Below are 13970 nucleotides of genomic sequence, written 5' to 3'. Positions count from 1 at the left end.
CGAGCACCTTTACCACCTGCAGCCTGGTGGTAATTCACTACACCTCAGAGAAGTGACCCAGATTTTATACAGGTGATGCTCACAAGAATGGATTCTCTCTACTAGGTAGATGTGTTTATAGGTTTTGAGTTCACTGTTAATATACAGTACCAGTCAAAAGTTTGAACGCAGAGTAGGTGAACGGATGATCTCCGCATGTGTGGTTCCCACCGTGAAGCATGGAAGAGGAGGTGTGATGGTGTGGGGGTGCTTTGCTGGTGACACTGTCTGTGATTTATTTAGAATTCAAGGCACACTTAACTAGCATGGCTACCACAGCATTCTGCAGCGATACGCCATCCCATCTGGTTTGCGCTTAATGGGACTATCATTTGTTTTTCAACAGGACAATGACCCAAAACACACTTCCAGGCTGTGTAAGGGCTATTTAACCAAGGAGAGTGATGGAGTGCTGCATCAGATGACCTGGCCTCCACAATCACCCGACCTCAACCCAATTGAGATGGTTTGGGATGAGTTGGACCGCAGAGTGAAGGAAAAGCAGCCAACAAGTGCTCAGCGTATGTGGGAACTCCTTCAAGACTGTTGGAAAAGCATTCCTCATGAAGCTGGTTGAGTGAATGCCAAGAGTATGTGAAGCTGTCATCAAGGCAAAGGGTGGCTACTTTGAAGAATCTCAAATATAAAATATATTTTGATTTGTTTAACACTTTTTTTGGTTGCTACATGATTCCATATGTGTTAATTCATAGGTTTGATGTCTTCACTATTATTCTACAATGTAGAAAATAGTAAAAATAAAGAAAGAGAGAGAGGGAGAGAGATAAGAAGCAGAATGGGGAATGAGAGTGAGAGAGAATAGAGAGATGGAGGTTGTGCAGAGCGGGCCAGGCGTGGTGTGCTTGTACTCACCCGGGCTCTAACCCGCCACAGATGAACACAATCAGGCCGCCTCGGCCAACGGCGGGTTGTCATGGCAACCTGGCGGCACTGCCTGCGTGGGACAAAGGGCTGGCGGGTCCTGTATGTGTGAGCGTGTGTGTGTGTGTTTGTGTGGCAGGGCCCTCCTGGGGCCTCCATTCGCCTGTCTGTGAGAGAGTCCACAGGGGCCCTGCAACAGGAGGAGAGAAGAGAGAGAGAGGGGAAGAGAGATGGGGATGAGAGGGAGGAGGGGTGGAGAGACAGATGGAGAAAGTGTAGCTAGAAAGAGCGAGCGAAAGAGTCCACAGGAGGAGAGAGAGGGTGGGGAGATGGAGGGTGGAGGGAGAGATGGGGTGAGAAAGCAGAGAGAGAGAGAGAGAGACACAGAGACACACAGAGAGAGACACAGAGAGAGACACACAGAGACACACAGAGAGAGAGACACAGAGACACACAGAGAGAGAGACACAGAGAACCCTTAGGGGCTGGTTCAGAGATGAAGTTGAAAGGGAGAATAGGGTGGAAGGAGGGATGCAGGCAGGTAGAAGGGATAAAATGAGAAAGAGGGCAAGGTGCTATCCATCCTCTCTGTCCTGAGGCATTCTCCTTCTCTTTTTCCTCTCCCCCTTGTCTTTTCTTCCCTCTCCCAGCCCAACCGCTTACAGTTTTTAAAATCCCTTCAGTTCATGTAGAAAGAGGTTCAAAGAAGGGAGAATAGAGGAACATCCAGACTCATCGCGTGTTAAATCATGCATCCTTTTAGTCCCTGTATCCCTCATTTGTAGCTTTTATGTACAAACACTGATATTTATTTTCCTGCCTCCCCTTTAGGTGTGGATCATACAAACATGGTTCTGAAGAGAAACTTTGTGAGTAAACTTTATCGATTTATTTTGAGGTGACCATGTATTTTATCTGTCCTAATGGGCCATTACACAATTAATTAATTTACTGTAGATACATAATGCTATACAGTAGATAGATAGCCGCGGGGCCAGACAGATTACCAGGACGTGTACTCAAAGCATGCGGGGACCAACTGGCAGGTGTCAACCTCTCCCTGACTGAGTCTGTGGTACCTGCATGTTTCAAGCAGACCACCATGGTCCCTGTGCCCAAGCAAGCAAAGGTAAACTGCCTAAATGATTACCACCCCGTAGCACTCACGTCAGTAGCCATGAAGTGCTTTGAAAGGCTGGTCACATCAACAGCATCATCCCGGATACTCTGGGCCCACTCCAGTTCGCATATTGCCCCAACAGATCCACAGATGACGTAATCTCAATCGCGCACTGCCCTTTCCCACCTGGACAGAAGGAACACCTATGTGGGAGTGCTGTTCATTGACTACAGCTCAGCGTTCAACACCATAGTGCCCACAAAGCTCATCACTAAGCTAAGGACCCTGGGACTGAACACCTCCCTCTGCAACTGGATCCTGGACTTCCTGACGGGCCACCCCCAGGTGGTAAGGGTAGGCAACAACACATCTGCCACGCTGATCCTCAACGCTGGGGCCCCTCAGGGGTGCGTGCTTAGTCCCCTCATGTACTCCCTGTTCACCCACGACTGCATGGCCAAACACAACTCCAACACCACCATTAAGTTTGCTGATGACACAACAGTGTTAGGCCTGATCACCGACAACGATGAGACAGACTGTAGGGAGGAGGTCAGAGACCTGGCAGTGTGGTGCCAGGACAACAACCTCTCCCTCAATGTGAGCAAGACAAAGGAGATGATCGTGGACTACAGGAAAGGGCAGGCTGAACAGGCCCCCATTATCATCGACGGGGCTGTAGTGGAGTGGGTCGAGAGTTTCAAGTTCCTTGGTGTCCACATCACCAACAAACTATCATGGTCCAAACACACCAAGACAGTCATTAAGAGGGCCCGACAACACCTTTTCCCCCTCAGGAGACTGAAAAGATTTGGCATAGGTCCCCAGATCCTCAAAAAGTTATACAGCTGCACCATCGAGAGCATCCTGACCGGTTGCATCACCGCCTGGTGTGGCAACTGCTCGGCATCTGACCGTGGGGCGCTGCAGAGGGTGGTGCATGTGGCCCAGTGCGTCACTGGGGCCGATTCTTCCTGCCATCCAGGACCTATATACTAGGCGGTGTCAGAAGAAAGCCCAAAAAATTGTCTATGACTCCAGTCACCCAAGTCGTAGACTGTTCTCTCTGCTGCCGCACGGCAAGCGGTACCGGAGCGTCAAGTCTAAATGGCTCCTTAACAGCTTCTACCCCCAAGCCATAAGACTGCTGAACAATTAATCAAATGGCCACCTGGACTATTTATGTTGACCCCCTTCCCCCATTTGTTTTTACACTGCTGCTACCCGCTGTCTATTATCTATGCATAGTCGCTTTACCCCTACCTACATGTACAAATTACCTCGACTAACCTGTACCCCCGCACATTGACTCAGTGCCGGTGCCCCCTGTATATAGCCTTGTTATTGTTATTTTATTGTGTTACTTTATGTTTTTTTTTTACTTTAGTTTATTTGGTAAATATTTTCTTAACTCTTTCTTGAATTGCATTGTTGGTTAAGGGCTTGTAAGTAAGCATTTCACGGTAAGGTCTACACCTGTTGTATTCGGCACAATAAAGTTTGATTTGAGATAAACACCCATGTCAAATTGATGAAGCTATAGCGAAGCGATGCTAACTGTTTCGGGTGAAGTTTCAACCTAGGTACAGATCTAGGATCAGCTTCCCCTCCTCGAATCCCAACCTTAACCATTAGTGGGGAAAATGCTAAACTGAGCCAAGATCAGCATCTAGGGGCAACTTCACCCTACACCATTCTATCATTTATAATCCAAGAGCCAACAGGCCAACATGTTGCTTGGCACTCATGTATAGCCTGAGTGAGATTGAAGCAGGGCTACATGGGGTTGTGCTCTGACTCCTGTCTTGTTGTTGCAGTACATGTTAGCTCCTTGAGTGCACCTCCTTGATCATATTTGACTCGATAGACACACATCACTCATCTGCTGGGTAGCCGGTCATCTCCTCACACTGAACAGCTTGTCCTCGTATGGTATGAGAGCACATGACAATACATAGGAGATCATCATGACACGTCAATATACTTCCTCCCTATTCCTGATCCCAGATCTGTTTTGTGCTGTATAGCCAACTCCTAACAACCGTAAGAGTTATACAGCAAAAACAGATGTGGAATCAGGCGACATGCTCTCCATGTTGTTCCATGACATTACACTATGGTGTGTCTCTCAGGAGGCCTTTGCAAGTTTTGATCTGCGTGGCTCACACGGCCTGTCCCATGGTCCCATGCCACTCAGAGACCAGGAGAACGGGTAACACTTCTTAATCTCTACATTCATCTCACTCTTTCACCCCCTGTCATTCTTCATGTGTCCTCTGTCATCTCCCACTATTTGCAGTCGTCTTTCCTTTTGTAGTTTTGTTTCCTCGTTTTTGGAATGGGTTGTTATTTGTCAACATTTGTGTAGAGACACAGTCGTTTTTTTTGTGTGTGTGTGAGAGTGTGCGTGTTTATGTGTTTGTGTGTGTATGTGTATGACATCATGTTCTCGTCTCTCCCAGTCATGGCGCCAGGTGTGCAGGGGAAGTGGCGTGGGCATCGCCTTCAACGCCAGGATCGGTGGTGAGTACAACACTGCCATTGTCCATGCCAATGTAATCTATCAAAATAAAATACCGGTGGAAGTGATTGTATGATTCAAATATACATCTTACTGAATGATTGTACTAGTTGTGCTACTATAATATGTATATATGATATGATTGCACTGTACTATGACACATGCACATTGTCTATGAGACATGATATTGTCTATTATAGTATACCATTTTGAAAATGTAAAATAATATTATAGCAAATGAAATATATAATATAAGCCATGCCTTAATAACAACATGAAAGATATGATTCAATCAGACTGAATAGGAGACGCTAGGCGAGGTAACAATGAACAATACAGTAACAGTACGTTCTTGAAGAAGGGAAGAGCAGTGTTTATATTACCAGGGAAATTACATGAAATGTAGCAGTGCAGTGATAACACACTACGAGGACAATCACACATCAAATTTAATGGAACGGCTCAATAAAAGGCAATGACAACAGGGTAATGCAATGCCAGTGATTGGTTATGACATCAGCTGGAGAGATAATGCACGAGTCCCAAATGGCAACCTATTTCCTATATAGCGTACTACTTTTGAGGGGCAGTGGTCATAAGTAGTGCACAGTAAATATGGAATAGGGTGTTTTTTGGGAGGCAGACCTAGATAAAGTGAATCATAGTGCTGATGCTTGATAATGATGACCAAGGGACCATGGGCGTATCCACAACAGAACAATGCATTTGCAGTGCATTTCTTCCATAAAGCCCAGTAATCAATAAGTCTATCGCAGCCAGTTTAGGTGTTGATGTTCAGCTGTATTTGTGAATTAGAGTTTACACAAGTGGTGACGAGAGAAATCGATCTAATTAGTGTGTGTGTTTGGATGTGACAGGGACGCGCTGTTATTGAGCCATACAGACCTAATTTAACATCTCATTTTGGGTTTGAGTTGTTGTAATTCGTTTTTTAGTGAGGATGACTAATTTAATACAGCTGTACAGTCCAGAGCATAAGTATGCATCAACAAGAAAATATATTGGGACATTTGAATAAGAATATCCTCTGAAAATCACTGTTTTGATTCTAGTGTCATGCTATAACGCTAAAAGTCAACAGCTGTTCAAACCAATTCACAGGGCTAGATCGGCATCATAACAAATGGGCAGTAAAAAATAATCCTTGGAATGAACTGTCACCCCCTACCTCTTCCCTCTTCCCCGTGACCTCTGACTGACCTTTGACCCGGCCAGGTATCCGTCTGCTGGACGGCACGGTGACGCACTCCATGGAGGCCACATCTCTGACCTTCAACGACGACTTCATTAATGTGTACGTGTGCTGCTGGGGCCCGCGGGACGACGGACAGGAGATGGCTGGGCCGGGGACACTCACACAGAAAGCACTGAGGCTGGGCACGCAGAAGGCAAGGTTAACACACAAACACACACAGGCAAAGTACATGCAGGCACGCAAGTAAACACACACACACATCCATACTGTACATGCATGTACACATGCACGTCCACACACACACAAAGGCATGCACGCATGCACGCTCGCTTTTCTCTAGTCAATGTAATTCTATTATATTCCATTCTATGATATTTTATCCTTCCACCAACTCCCCTTCACCTTTCACCTTAATACAGGGGCGAGGTGGAAAAGGCAGTATCTTTGTGTGGGCGTCTGGTAATGGTGGGTTGGTGAACGACCACTGTGGAGCAGACGGCTATGTCAACAGTGTCTACAGCATCGCCATCGGGGCTGTCACTCACACAGGCAAGCCCGCCTTTTTCGGTGAGCCCTGCCCTGCCGTCATGGCTGTCACTCTAACTGGAGCCAATTTGGGAAACACACTACCCCTAGTAAGTCTCTCTGTGTGTGTGTGTGTGTGTGTGTGTGTGTGTGTGTGTGTGTGTGTGTGTGTGTGTGTGTGTGCGCGCGTGCGTGCGTGTATATCTATTTGATGCTGTGTGTGTGTGTGTGTGTGTGTGTCTGCCTGTGTGTATCTGCATGTGTGTGTGTGATATCTATTTGATACTGTGTGTGAGTGAGTGCAGCCCTGCTCTTTAGCTCCTGTTAGCAGCCTGTTAACTGCTGTGATATTTATAGCGGCCTCACGGTTGACCTGGGAGGCTGCTGGGCAGGATGTGGCTGGCGAATATGTGTGGATGCACAGACGCACACACACACAGTCGCAAGTGTTAATTGGAGGTGAATCGGCAGAGAAAGAGAGAGGAGAGAAGGAAGAGAGGTGTTGATGTGCACTCTCAGTTCAGGAGTGTGACAAAGTCGACGGCCAGGAAAGAAAAATGTCTGTATGCCCTGCTCAGCTCCATGGATACAGACTAACAGTCTAAAATTACCCAGTAACACCTACCACTGACTGTGACTACTGCAATTTACATTCTACTCCCCTGAGTCATTCAGTCAGTCACCACATTCATGGTCAGAGGTGTTTCCTACGAAGCAAGCTAGATCTATTCAGGGTTTTCTAAAGCTAACCAGCTTCAGTTAGCGTCACATTCCATCTCAGGCTTCATCCGTACTACGACGGTGTTACGCTATGGTTCAACCCAGCACTCAGAGAAACAAACACGACTAAGGGAGTGGAGGAAACAAAAATACTTTTAATAAAAGTTCAATTTGTCATAGTCCAAAAAACAACTGAAGAAAAGGAACAGAGTGGGCTAGTCGGCTCCGGAGGAAGGAGAGGCTGAGGCAGGCAGGCAGGCAGGCACGAAGGCAGGCAGGCAGGGAGGTATGTCTGAACTGAAGACAAAACAAACGAGAGGTTAAGGAGAGTAAAAAGCCAGGCTGAAGACTAAGAATATATAACTTTACTGGTGAGCCAAGTTACCGCTCTAGTAAGAACAACGATCTGGCGCCGGTGGAGAGCCATGCCCAGGAATTAATAGTGCAGGTTGATGAGAGAATAGGATGCAGCTGCGTAGGCAGGAATCACTGGAAACAACCCGCAGCTGCACAGGAGAGGCAGATCCTGAGCACGCCCCCCGATCCACTCCAGACACACCCACATAAAGGGGACAAACACACATACAACAGACAAAGAGGAGACAAAACAAGGAGGAAGGGAAACAGAAAAGGGAGAGACAAGCTGCCCACATAACAGTACCCCCCCCTCAATGGTCGCCACCTGGCGACCCACCAGGCCTGTCAGGGTTGTCGTGATGGAAGTCCGTGATCAGCTGAGGATCCAACACAAAACGCTTAGGGACCCAAGACCTCTCCTCTGGTCCATAACCTTCCCAATCGACTAGGTATTGGAGACCCCTACCCCGCCTCCGAGAGTCCAGGAGCCTACTGACGGTGTAGGCCGGATGGTCGTCAATGAGGCGAACAGGTGGAGGTGGATCTGCCGGCGGACACAAAAGGCTGGAGGACACAGGTTTCAGTTGGGAGACGTGGAAAGTAGGGTGTATCTTCATGGCTGAAGGCAACTTCAAACGAACCGCAGCGGGGTTAATGATGGACTCCACCACAAACGGACCCAGGTACCGAGGAGACAGCTTGCGTGATTTGGTACGAAGAGGTACGTTCTTTGATGACAGCCAAACCTCTTGACCAGGATGAAACACAGGTGCGGGAGTCCTGCTCCTATCCGCTGTCGTCTTGTTCCTGTCGGTGGTCCGAAGCAATGCTTCCCGAGCGTCGCTCCACACTCTCTGGCAGCGGCGGAGGTTCTCCTGAACCGAAGGAACAGCCAATTCCTTCTCCTGAGCAGGAAACATAGGGGGTTGATAACCCATGGTAACCTCGAAGGGTGAAAGACCGGTGGCAGAGGTGGTGAGGGAGTTGTGGGCGTACTCTATCCAAGGCAGATGTTTGGCCCAGGATGATGGATGTTGAGCAGCCACACAACGAAGGGTTGCTTCGAGGTTTTGATTGGCTCTTTCTGTTTGACCGTTGGTCTGGGGATGAAACCCTGAGGACAGACTAACGGAAGCACCCAAAGCAGAACAGAAAACCTTCCAAACACGGGAAGTAAACTGTGGGCCTCTATCAGATACGATGTCCACAGGTATTCCATGGGGACGGAATACATGTTGGACTAGGAGGTCCGCTGTCTCACTGGCAGACGATAATTTAGGTAATGCTATATAGTGGACAGATTTAGAGAATCTGTCCACAATGGTAAGTATAGTATCATTACCTTCAGACTTGGGTAGGCCGGTGACAAAATCCATGGCAATGTGGGACCAGGGACGGCTGGGAACTGGGAGGGGTAGCAGCAGCCCCGAAGGGGACTGATGGGAGGCTTTGCCCCGAGCACAGGTTGAACAGGCTGCCACAAAAGCCCGAACGTCAGTTTCCATTGAAGGCCACCAAAAATGTCTCCTAAGCAGCGTCAACGTGCGTCTCATCCCAGGGTGACCAGCAAAACGGGAGGTGTGAATCCACTGCAACACCTGAGACCGGACCGTCTCGGGAACAAAGAGTAGGTTGGGAGGTCCATCACCCGGTCCCGGGTCCGTGGCAAGTGCAGTCTTCACAAGAGACTCGATCTCCCACTGTACTGCCGCCACGACGCATGAGGAAGGCAGGACTGCCTCAGGCTCGCTGGTCTCCGAAGGGTCAGCAAACTGGCGGGACAAAGCATCTGGTTTAACATTTCTTGACCCCGGTCTGTATGTAAGAATAAAGTTAAACCTACTAAAAAACAGGGCCCATCTGGCTTGGCGTGAGTTGAGTCTCTTAGTGGCTTGGATGTAAGCCAAGTTTTTGTGGTCTGTCCAGACCACAAACGGCAGTTCAGCTCCATCCAGCCAGTGCCGCCATTCTTCCAGTGCTAGCTTGACCGCCAGCAGTTCCCGGTTTCCAACGTCGTAATTCCGTTCTGTGGGTGACAATTTCTTGGAGAAAAAAGCACAGGGGTGAAGCTTTTGGTCAGTGGGGGAGCGCTGGGAGAGGACTGCTCCCACACCTGAGTCCGACGCGTCCACCTCCACAACAAACTGCAGAGAGGTATTGGGGTGTATCAACACGGGGGAGGTGGAAAACAGTTCCTTCAAAACCCCTACCGCCTGCTCCGCCTCAGGGGACCACAGAAAAGGGACTTTTGGGGATGTGAGTCTAGTAAGGGGTGCCACCACTTTACTAAAACCCTTATTGAATCTACGGTAGAAGTTAGCAAAGCCCAAAAATCGTTGAAGTTGCTTACGGGTGGTGGGTGTGGGCCATTCCGTCACTGCCCGGATCTTCTCGGGGTCCGCCTTCACCTGCCCGCTCTCAATTATGAAACCAAGGAACGATGTAGACTGTTTGTGGAACTCACACTTTTCTGCTTTGACGTACAGCTTGTTCTCCAAGAGCCGTTGAAGGACTTGACGGACGTGTGACTCATGCTCCTCGGGTGACTTGGAAAAAACAAGAATATCATCCAGGTATACAAAGACAAATCGGTTCAAAAAATCCCTAAGAACATTGTTCACCATGGCTTGGAAAACAGCAGGGGCGTTTGAGAGCCCAAAGGGCATGACCAAATACTCAAAATGTCCCAGTGGAGTGTTGAAAGCGGTTTTCCACTCATCTCCCTTTCGGATTCGGACAAGGTGATAAGCGTTCCTGAGGTCGAGCTTGGAACAAACTGTGGCGCCATGCAGAGGTTCAAAAGCTGAGTTGATGAGTGGAAGGGGATACTTGTTTTTAACAGTTATGTTGTTTAAACCCCTGAAATCGATACAGGGGCGTAACGACTTGTCTTTCTTTTCCACGAAAAAGAACCCTGCACCCAAAGGAGACGACGAGGGACGGATTATGCCCGAGGCCAGAGAATCCCCAATATACTGCTCCATTGCCTCTCTTTCCGGTCGGGACAGATTGTATAAGCGACTAGAGGGCAAGGGAGCACCAGGAAGCAGTTCAATAGGGCAATCATAAGGCCTATGTGGTGGTAGAGACAGAGCCTTGTCCTTACTGAAAACCTCCGCTAAGTCATGGTATTCTTTGGGGACAGATGACAGATCGAGAGGAGCTGAGGGATGAGTTGGGTTACACTTAGTGGGGGGAACCGCTGATCTAAGGCACTCTGAATGGCAGTTAGTGCTCCAACTGAGAATGGTGTGACGTGTCCAATCAATTTGTGGGTTGTGAAGAGCCAACCAGGGGAAGCCAAGGATTAGGGAGGTAGCTGAGCCAGACATAACTCTTAACTGAATGCTTTCACAATGATTGCCAGAAATCACTAGGGAAACGGGGGAGGTTTGATGAGTTATCTCCGCGAGGAGGCGCCCATCAAGGGCTGTGACCCGAATGGGGGTAGGTAGTGGCTCCATGGGGATACGAGCTTGTGTAACGAACTGGTGGCTAATAAAGTTGTCTTCTGCACCTGAGTCTATGAGAGCTGAGAGTGGCAGGGAATGACTCTGGAAACGTAAGGTTACAGGTACTTGTAATCGGGGAATGACGTGTTCCGGATCTAACTCTGGGCTCGCAAGTAGACCCACCGTTACGAGCGAGCCTTGTCTTTTGGGTCGCTTAGGGCATGTAGCCAGAATGTGTGTGGCGTCTCCACAGTACAGGCACTCACCTGCCTGGAGGCGCCGTTGCCGCTCTGCTGGAGGTAGTTCAGCTCGACCCACTTGCATTGGTTCCTCCTCTGTGCTCGGGATGGGATCAGGAACAAGAAGCTGCCGGCTCCGGGGAGGCGAGACTCGAGTGGTTGAAGGCTGGGGAACTCGTCCTCCTAGATGTGGCCGACCGCCTCTCTCCCGACGCCTCTCCCGCAACCGGTTGTCTAGCTTAATGGACAGGGAAACGAGAGAATGTAAATCATGTGGCTCATCACGAGCAGCCAGTTCATCCTTAATGGCTTCATTCAAACCGTTTAGAAATGCTCCTTGAAGTGCCACATTGTTCCACTTGGAGTCCGCTGCCAACGTCCAGAACTCAATAGAATACTCTGCCACACTGTTAGAACCCTGCCTCAAATTAAAAAGTATCTTGGAGGAATTACCCACATGGTCAGGATGGTCAAAAACAATCTTCAATTTAGCAGAAAAATCAGCAAAAGTCAATCCAGTCAAAGTTTGATCTGAGCACACAGCCTCAGCCCAAACCAGAGCTCTCCCTCTTAACAGCCCCAGAACATAATGTACCTTAGAGGAATCAGTAGAAAACGACAGTGGTCTCTGCCGAAAAATCAAGTCACACTGAAGCAAAAATCCCCGGCACTTGTCCAATTCCCCATTGAACGGTTCAGGCGACGTGACAGGGGGTTCCCGACGGAACGAAGCCTGCATAATGTCCGAGGAAACAACTTGGGGTGCATCAAACTGGGGGTCAGAGAGAGATGGAGAACTGATAACAGACAATTTAGAGACTTGTGTAGTTAACTGAGTCACCTGGTTCAGCAGTTGATGATTATCTTCCACAAGAGTCCGAATCAATTGGTCATGCTGTCCTAGCAACGTTCCTTGAGCCTGGATAGCTTGTTGGAAGCTGTCTTCGTTTGCCCCGTGCTGTTTCTCTGTTGGGTCCATGGCCAGATCGTTCTGTTACGCTATGGTTCAACCCAGCACTCAGAGAAACAAACACGACTAAGGGAGTGGAGGAAACAAAAATACTTTTAATAAAAGTTCAATTTGTCATAGTCCAAAAAACAACTGAAGAAAAGGAACAGAGTGGGCTAGTCGGCTCCGGAGGAAGGAGAGGCTGAGGCAGGCAGGCAGGCAGGCACGAAGGCAGGGAGGTATGTCTGAACTGAAGACAAAACAAACGACAGGTTAAGGAGAGTAAAAAGCCAGGCTGAAGACTAAGAATATATAACTTTACTGGTGAGCCAAGTTACCGCTCTAGTAAGAACAACGATCTGGCGCCGGTGGAGAGCCATGCCCAGGAATTAGTAGTGCAGGTTGATGAGAGAATAGGATGCAGCTGCGTAGGCAGGAATCACTGGAAACAACCCGCAGCTGCACAGGAGAGGCAGATCCTGAGCACGCCCCCCGATCCACTCCAGACACACCCACATAAAGGGGACAAACACACATACAGATACAACAGACAAAGAGGAGACAAAACAAGGAGGAAGGGAAACAGAAAAGGGAGAGACAAGCTGCCCACATAACAGACGGTGGATATTGCTCATCTGCCTGCCGCTAACTGTAGCAGGCTTGTAACTGCGCGTGCATGTCGCACATGGCTAGTCGAACATTAAACTCTTCATTGAGACAATGCTGAAACATCAATCCATGTGTGAGTCAGTGCCACATTTACTTTTGTGCCAAAATCAAATAAAAGTTATTGTGCAAATTCAGCAGGCTATGTTATATATATATATATATATATATATATATATATAGCGAGAGAGAGAGAAATATATATATATATATATATATATATATATAGAGAGAGAGAGAGAGAGAGAGAGAGAGAGAGAGAGAGAGAGAGAGAGAGAGAGAGAGAGAGAGAGAGAGAGAGAGAGAGAGAGAGAGAGAGAGTCCCAGGTGCATGGTCTAAAAAACTATTATAAAAGTGATACAAAATGCCTGCACATGATTTATATTCCTTTCATATTACATGTTTTTATACTCTTAGAAAAAAGGGTTCCAAAAGGGTACTTCGGCTGTCCCCATAGGAGAACCCTTGTAGAGAACTCTCCATGTAGAACCCTTTTTGGTTCCAGGCAGAACCCTTTTGAGTTCCATGTAGAACCCTCTGTGAAAGGGAACCTTTTTTACCTGGAACCAAAACGGTTCTCCAAAGGGTTCTCCTATGGGGACAGCCAAATAACCCTTTTAGGTTCTAGATAGCACCTTTTTTCTAAGAGTGTACCTTGCACCTTGAAAAGTTAAGTTGCAACTGAAATGTACAGTATTCTGTTGTGTGCTCTGCAGGTGACAGTGTCCAATCTAGGGGATGGTTGTGTCACCCACTTTGCGGGGACATCCAGTGCTGCACCCATCGCGGCTGGGATTCTGGCCCTTGTCCAGGAGGCCAAGTAAGCCTTGGTCATCCTCTCCCCTCCTGACCCTTACTCAACTGTTACATCATTTTCTTCACAATCTTTTTTTCATCTGCATCCAATGGCTTAGGTCATTTGCTTTGTATCGATTAGTGGTCTTAGTTTCCCATGTCTAAGCTCAAGTAGCTCCCTTTCTCTCTCTGTCTATTTTTGCAAGTGTTTTCTCTCTCTCTCTCTCTCAAATTCAGATAGCTTTATTGGCATGAAATACAATTGTTAGATATTGCCAAAGCAGTATAGTGGTACAGCATTTCAGTAAATACACTACAATGCAATGAGGATAATGAAATACAGTTAATTCAGTAGTAGGGCGGCAGGTAGCCTAGCGGTTAAGAGCGTTGGACCAGTAACCGAAAGGTCGTTGGTTCGAATCCCTGAGATGACTAGGTGAAAAATATGTCGATGTGCCCTTAAGCAAGGCACTTAACCCTAATTGCTC

General features: G+C 48.0%; 1 pseudogene across 1 annotated transcript; it reads left to right on the top strand.

The window, feature by feature from the left end:
- Positions 1–2023: 2023 nt before the first annotated feature.
- LOC311120467 (endoprotease bli-like) lies at positions 2024–13507 on the top strand (annotated as a pseudogene). Its single transcript has 6 exons — positions 2024–2050; positions 4174–4253; positions 4504–4564; positions 5799–5971; positions 6198–6413; positions 13404–13507. The product of its transcript is annotated as an endoprotease bli-like (transcript).
- Positions 13508–13970: the final 463 nt, after the last annotated feature.

The sequence above is a fragment of the Coregonus lavaretus genome (assembly GCF_964263955.1).
Source record: "Coregonus lavaretus genome assembly, contig: HAP1_SCAFFOLD_8388, whole genome shotgun sequence".
Lineage (NCBI taxonomy): Eukaryota > Metazoa > Chordata > Actinopteri > Salmoniformes > Salmonidae > Coregonus > Coregonus lavaretus.
This window is presented reverse-complemented; position numbering and strand designations above follow the sequence as displayed.